Source organism: Thamnophis sirtalis, unplaced genomic scaffold (genome assembly GCF_051295495.1).
Source record: "Thamnophis sirtalis isolate CommonGarterSnake01/CBP01778 unplaced genomic scaffold, rThaSir2_p1.2 scaffold_2, whole genome shotgun sequence".
Lineage (NCBI taxonomy): Eukaryota > Metazoa > Chordata > Lepidosauria > Squamata > Natricidae > Thamnophis > Thamnophis sirtalis.
The window spans coordinates 133,522,009-133,530,222 of NW_028261382.1; positions in this window are offsets into that span (position 1 = coordinate 133,522,009).

An 8,214-nucleotide genomic window follows, 5' to 3' on the forward strand; every position below is an offset into this window, starting at 1 on the left:
ACATTTTAATTGCTGTCCTGTCCTACCTTCCTTCTATTCCCCGCTATTCAACAACTGTGTGAGGTGAGTTGGGCTAAGAATGAATGTCCCAAAGTCACCCAGCTGACTTTCATTCCTAAAACAGAACTAGAATATACAGTTTCTTGCTCTTTTGCTTGGTGTCTTAATCACCAGACAAAACTGGCTCTTCATGGAAATAATGCTGCCAAGTGAATATTACTATATTTTTAACATAATGGTGGGGGTTGTGATGTTTAAATTCTTTCTTGGAATTGACTTGGGCTTCTTTGCTATTTAAATTTATGGAAGACTTTTTTTAGGGCTTATGTTATTTTCTCCTCAATTTATAGAAACCATTACTATTAATTTTCAGAAATCATCTAGAGCAGTGTTTCTCAACCTTGGCAACTTGAAGATGTCCAGACTTCAATTCCCAGAATTCCCCAGCCAGCGAATGCTGGCTGGGGAATTTTGGGAATTGAAGTCCGGACATCTTGAAGTTGCCAAGGTTGAGAAACACTGATCTAGAGAAATGATAGCTTCCGGCCTATTAAAAAAAGGTGTTAGGAATTATATCCTTTCCTTTCATTTTGTATTATGTGGATTTGTTTTCTTTAGTGGGAGGCAGTTGCCGTCAAGGCAGATTCCTGGCAACTGTCTGGATTAGGCCCTGCAATTTTCTTGGCAGGATTTTCAGAAGTGGTTTGCCATTCCTTCTTCCTAGAGTTAACTGGCCCAAGGTCAGGCAGATGGCTTTGAGCCTAAAATGGAATTAGAATATGGTTTCCCAGTTTTTAGCCTGATGGTTTAACCGTTACGCAAAACTGGCTTTTGCTTGTTTAGCTTCATAGTACAAGTTGTGCCAAAAAGCTAATTGGGTAAAAAAAAAAGCTTTGTTTCATCCTCAGGGCTGGTTTGGGAGAGCACACTCAATCCATCACTTATAACTTGATCCAATTGTACCATTTTAGGCATAAGTCCAAATTGATTTTCCTATGGCTTCTTTCTTAATAAGGTGTTAATCTTACTGTGCTTGCAGAATAATTCACTAGACATGCTGGATGCATTACACACAAACATACACATAAAGGTATTTATTTCCATCACTATGGAAATGCTATTAACTAGGAAGAACATTTCCATCCAAACACCTTCAAAATGATTGGCCCATCTCCTACCTTCTCACAAGGAGTTAATGCAACTGCAAAACCCTTAGTTGTGTTACAACTTCAATTTTATTCCCTTGTCTATTTAATCAGTTTTTTTATATAGTGGGACTACATGTATGTTTGCTAGTTATCATCTTTATGATATGGGGGACTACAATAGTTATTTGAGGGACTGTTAACTCCTGTGGTTTCTACCCTTCCTATAAGATTTGAAACAGTTTCCTCGCTACTAGTCCCATCATCAGCAATCTAGCAGGACCCTGAAGGAAGGTCTGGTCTATCACCTGCCTTCTGGAACATCATTCAGAAAGACTGTACCACCTTACTAATATTTAAAACAGCATTAAAAACATGGCTATTTCCCTAGACCTTGTGTTAGGATCTATGTCTGTGGGTGGAAATGATTGTCCTTTTCTCTAACTTCATTGTTCGTAAATGTTATTTAGTTTCTAGGCCACCTAGAATCTTTGGGGTTGGTTAGCCTAGAAGTTGACCATACAAATTAACAAATGAAGTTGCATTTTTATTCTTTTACTTTTATTAAGCCATTTTTCTTCACTAGTTCCTTTAAGATGGGTATTATAAAATTGCCATTTTGGCTATTATATTCTTGTTTTATGATCCTTCATATTTTTCAGTTTTGGATTACTGAATAAACCCTCTGTGACTTCCATCTTCATCTCTATCATTAATATTATACAATATTATATGTCTTATTTCATTAAAACATTTTCTTTTCATAGCTAATTTCTTTCTAAGTTAATAAATGGATGCCTACGAAGAAAAAAAAGCCATTTGTCTCAGGCGGAATAAAGAATGAAATCGAATAGGAGATAGAAAAGGTTGGAAGGTTGGAATAAAAGATGGAGCTTCCCTAGGAATCATCACCACTGTTAATTCTGAAAGTTGTAATTCAATAGTGTCTGGAGGATTGTTTCTTCTATGAAGATTTAAGAAATGACAGCTTCACTAATGTAAGATAAGAAATAGGCAACTCTCATTCAACTATGCATACTGTCTAGGGCAGCGATGGCTAACCTTTTCTGGCCCAAGTGGCCAAAGTGCACGTAAACCTGAACCCCCAAAATACAAAAAGCACTTGGCCCCCAAGCAGGTGCTCTGTGTGCATGCATGCTCCCATGTGCTCACCTTCGTGCATGCACACATGCCTCCCTATACGCCACCCCTGCATACATGCATGGACCCCCACCTGCTCCCACTCCCTGTGCATGCACAGCAGAGACCTGAAGATCAGCTGGCCAGCGGGAGGCATACACACATGTGCAGCGGAGCTGAACTTGGGCGACAGCTCGTGTGCCATCAGAGAGGGTGCTGCATGCCATCTCTGGCAAGCGTGCCATAGGTTTGGCATCACGAGCCTAGGGCCTTTTCAGAATGAAGGCGGTTAAGACGTGAGGTGTCTTCATCCCTGGGAGACAGTGATAGCCTTCTAGTGCAATGTAGCCTATAGAAATCCTCAGCTGGTATATCAGCTAATAAACTTTGGAAAGAAACAAATACATTGTTTAAAGAGACTCAGACAATTTTTATAGCTACTTTTTTTTTGAGGGGGGGGAATGAGTAAAAACACTTGAGTTCCCTTACAAATGCTTTGGTCTTTTTGCCAGGCTGGGCCAGGGATGATGTTAATAGGAGACTTTCTACCTATCCCAATTATATTGCTGCAACCTGGAAGGAGCTTTTTTTCTCCTTTCTGTGATTAGATTAGCCCTCACCAAATGGATGCCCTCATCTCCATGTGTTAAGTAAACTCTCCAGCTGTTCATGTTTGCACTAATCATCCAATATACTATATCTGGAGGCCACAAGGCTGAGGAAGGCTGTTGATCCACAGGCCAAATTAAATGCAGTGCTCGTTTGCGCACACAGTGTCACAGGTATAAAGTCAGTGTGCTAGTGGTAGATATAGTACTTCAGACAGGCCATCTATGTGGTTTTTCTGGATTTGTCTATTCTCAGTTCTATTAATGGAAGATCATAAGACAAGAGTATCAAGAAGAGCTCACTGAAAATACTTTTTCCTTCCAGGAAGGGCATATCATGGACAAGATGCTGTTTTCAGAAGAACCACAACATTCAGGGTTTGGGCTGTTTTTAGAAAATGAAATTGATTCTTGTGTTCTTTGTTCTGCTCTAGAGAAGGCTCTGAAGTTTTCAGTTTTTTAGCCAGAAAAGGATAAAAAGGGCAATATGCTGCAAGGGCAAAAACTTTTGCATAAATTAGAGATTGTAAGTAGACAAAAATCCTTTGAAGTATATAGGAAAATGCCAATAATATGATAAAAAGCATTGCCTGAGCTAATTTGTTCAGATGTGAGTATCTTTGAATATGGAACTGTAAATTAATTAGGTTTCTTTTTCTTTCAGAAGATTCTCCAAGGAAAATTTGTATGAAATCACCTAATTTACAAGCCGATAAACACATTACTATATATAGAACACATTTGTATGCTGATTAATTTCGTAAAGCGACATGCTCTACAATAAACTATATTTGTTAAATTTTGTATACTCATACTAAAAATAGTGTACACATGTAAGAAGTATATTATACATAGAAAAATACATAAATGAATTAAAATTATGTGTGAAAAGTATGCATACTAGGAAATATTCATAACTATATATAGTGGCAGAAAAATTGTGCATATCTAGAAACAGAAACAAAACTTTTGATGAGGAATTCAAGAAACGGAAAAATACTGACTGATAACCTTGCCAATCCCTACATTTAAACAATTATGATCAATTTAAATGAAAAACCACATTTTGCAATACATAAATTTAGCTAAAATCTGCATCAATATTTAAAAGTATGAATGTTTCCAATTTTGTATCTATGCAATTTCCTAATTCCTACAATCATATATTAATTTCATGCATATTAATATTTCTCTGGATGTTCTGTAATGTACACATTTATGTACAGTATGTTTTTAATTTAAAAAACAATTACTGTGGTGGCATAAAATTCAGAAAAAATGTACAGCATTTCATTTTGTGTATTAGTTTAGAAAGTTCAAATTGGGCTAAGTTCACATTCAGAAGTGAGGTGAATGAATTTCTTTTCCATCCCTAGATCAGGAATGGTAATTCTGGCTTAGTGATTTGTTTCTCAAATGAGGATGGCTAGTGTTGCCCAGAAGTCAAGGCTCAATGATTTTTCAACATGAACTGCATCTTAACTATGATGCACAATTATGGGAGATGAGCCAAAGTTGATAGATAAATTGAACTTAAGAGCAAAATGGTTATGTTATAGCTATAGTAACTAGATTTTAAATGTGTCACACCAATTTTATATGCTTCTTTTTTGACCCAGATAAAAACTGTCTTCCACCAGCCTGGTGACCTCTAGATTCCTTGGACTATAATCCTTGTCATTCCATGTCAGTATGGAATGATTGTTGCAGCATGCTTCACCACTAAGGTCAATGTCCATCCTGCGGACTATTAACTGGGAACTAGAGTTCAGCACAGATTGTTTATAATATTGATCAAGGTTGGTAGAGTTATAGTCCAACATAAGTGGGGACTGAAAAGGCTGAACTAAAGGTATGAAAACAAGGGCTAATTTGTGCAGATTTTGATTTCTCTTTCAAGGAAATATGGTGGAAATGGGAGCCTTTTCACTGGACATAACAGATGGAAATGTGTATGGAGATTCTCAGTCATCCAGATCATGGATGTCCCAATGGTGCTTAGGAAACTAAATTTTCTTTGTTTTTCCTTGAAGAAGTTTTACTTCTCATCCAAGATGCTTCTTGGATGAGAAACGAAATGTCTTCAAGGAAAAGCATCTTTCGGACAACATATGGAAATATATGAAGACTAGCTGAACAGCTTGTCTAGATCTCCCTAAGTTGGACTATATGAGAAAGCTGAGTAGGTTTGGATCCTTCAGATCCTCTTCTTGGTCTTTCCATGGTTGTAATCTCTCCATTCTGGAAACTACTAGCCATGAAAATCAGACCAGAGGATCACAGCCACAAGGTTGTATATCTGATTCTGCTAATTTTTAATATGCTTTTGACTATTTTGATATGATTGATATTAAGAATGTATTACCTTAACTGCTGTTGGTGAAATATTTATTGCAACTGACTCATTACTAATTTGGGATATAGGTGATTTTCAGATAATAATACATAAAATAATTATAATTAAACTTAGACATCAAAGATTTGTACCAGTGGCTCCAACAGACAGACAGCCTGGAAGAGCCAAATCTTTAGCAGAGCAAGATTATCTTTGCTTTACAGGCAGGTTATTTCAATGGAACAGAATTGCTGCAGAAAATGCACACCATCAGATCTCTTCCATCACATCTAGAGTAGGCATTTTTGGGCTAACTTGCTAGGCTTTATTATTCACTTACTAATATACTTATGTACATCCTATGCAGAAGCATCTCAAAGCATTCATAAAAGTATAATTATACAGGAAAACAACAGAAAACAACAAATGATAAGCGATAAGCATATTATATATTGTATGTTATTTTATATGGTTTTAATATTTAAAAGTTGTATATAAAAATCCAATCAATCAATAAATAAAAGGTGCGAGGAAAGAAAACAAAAAAGCATTCTTCTAGCATTTGTATCAGGAAGGCCTAGAGAAACAAATTAATTTTGAACAGGTACCTAAAAGTTGTTCTAATAAGCACTTTTCAAACTCCAGTTTCCTAAGGGGATGGGTCCTGCATATTTATGATTCAGGGTTTAAAGACCATGTACAATCATAATTATTTGGGGCATGTAATGATGACATAACATTAAAATGCCATAAATACATAAGTAAATAAGCTTGTGGGAAACTTTACATTAGTCAGTTGCTGATTCCTGAAATGCATTATGTAGTGATTGTTTTTAGTGCCTCCTTCAACACTTACTCCTTAGCTCATCTCTGTTTCAGTTATGAATTTTATTTCAGCAACTGGACATAAAAAACACTGGTATGATCATTGATTATTGCTCACCAACAGTTGCCCATATGTGCAGTATTAAACTATATAATTGAGGAATGTAAAGAAAGGGCTAAATAAAATATTGTACTCAACATCTTAGACACCCCCCTCCCTAATTTTATTTATTATTTGTTTGATATATGTCTCTCTTCCTTCAAGAGCAAATGGATAGTGGCTTAAATGGGCCACTGTGTTTTATCCCTGAGATGTAGACTTGGAAAAAGAGTGGCCCAAATTTTTGGAATAAATTTCCTTGAAGGATTGGGATCTGGAATCCAGATCTCACATTCCAAACCAGTTAAAATTAAATTTTAATTAAAAATTAATTTTAAATAAAACTGAAGTTTAATTTTCAATTATATGGGCTGTGTATGAGTTTGATCATCTGCAGGAAATACAAATGCTTTTTAGGGAACTATCCATGCAAAATCTATCTACACAACTATGGGAGTGAAAACTTGTTCCCTAAAGAAATACAAGAAGAAAATACAAGAAGAAAATACTCTCATATATTTATTCATAATTATTTATATCCTAAACTTCAGTATCACAATCCTCTCGAAGCAGTTTACAAAGAATACAAATAATTGTAAGTGAAAATAGAATGCAATTGGCTGGGATGATGGGGATGGGATAGGAGACCAGCTGAGCAGGTTTTGGGCTGGTCTTTACCTAGACAGATGGCTTAAAGGTTGAGGATCCTTAGGCCAGCTTCTTGCTGATTGTGCACTGACCTTGCTAAACAGAGCACCTAGATTCTTATAGGTAATGCTACCTAGGTTTTCATGTATGGTTAGGTGTATTTATATGTTGTGTAGAACATAATAAATCAAACATTTGCAGTTTTGTTCAAGCCTGCATAAAGTACTATTTGTATTTCCATTCTTCCAATAATTGTGAATTTTATTGCTATTATACCTACCCCCACCCCCTATTCCTCAGGCAGGAATGGTTTGCTTCTTCCTTTCCCAGCCACCAATCAATGTGCAACTCCATTCCATGGAGGAATGAGCCACACTAGGCTAAATTCAACATGTCAAGAGCTGCCTGCCCTTGAAAAGCAGACAGAACCAAAAGCCATTTTATCAGGGAGGTTCAGGATTTTAAGTATGATATGTATGCTTTAAGCCTCTTAACTCCCCAGTTCTAAAAAAGCTAATATTTTTGGCTTCTCTTACTATGGGACCCTCTGGAGGGTCATGAATTCTGTTCTGAGAATTCCCAACATAACTTATTTTTTCCTCTAAACATTAGACTCATGCCAAGAATGGTGGCTGGTTAAATCACCTTATCTAGTGGAAAATTGGGTGGGGATTACTAATAAAAATCAAACTCCAACTACATATTAAAAAATCGATCTTAGCTGTATTTTTAAAGTAACACTTAGCTGGCCTCATAAAACTGTTAATGTTAATGTATTACATTATCACCTTCTGATAACTGCATTCAATGAACCCTTTATGTAAAAACACTCCTTGTATCTCCAATCTGTGGTTTTCAAAATTTCAGTTGATCCTATTAGGTGTAGTTAAAGTCAAGAGGAGTCTTCCTTCTTAATATTACATAACTATAACCATAGACTTTCTATTCTTGTAAATAACTTATATACTATAGAAAAAGTGACATTCTGTTAAATGTTACATGGAGGTAAAAATCTAGACTATACTTTCACAAATATTTGAATTAATATGTCTATGTATGATTCCAATTAATGTATAGTATATTCAACCATTCTGTTTTAATTTACCATATTTTCATGAACAAGATAAATTTAAATCTCTGCTATGTTTATTCTACATATCACAATTCCAAGCAGGTAGTCTTTTGAACCAATTCACAAAGAAAATTGCTCCAGGATTGCAGCCGTTTTTATATATAACTCCTGTACTGCATAGGTAATATTTACACAGTCTTGCTGAGTTAGTGAATATAAAGTGATAATTTCCTAATGTCCATCTACATGCTTTACTGTTCTGGTTAAACCAGATCAAAGTTTGTATCAGCCATATTAGTCCTACAATATAGTATTCCATCTTCTTTAGTGAATGGAAAATG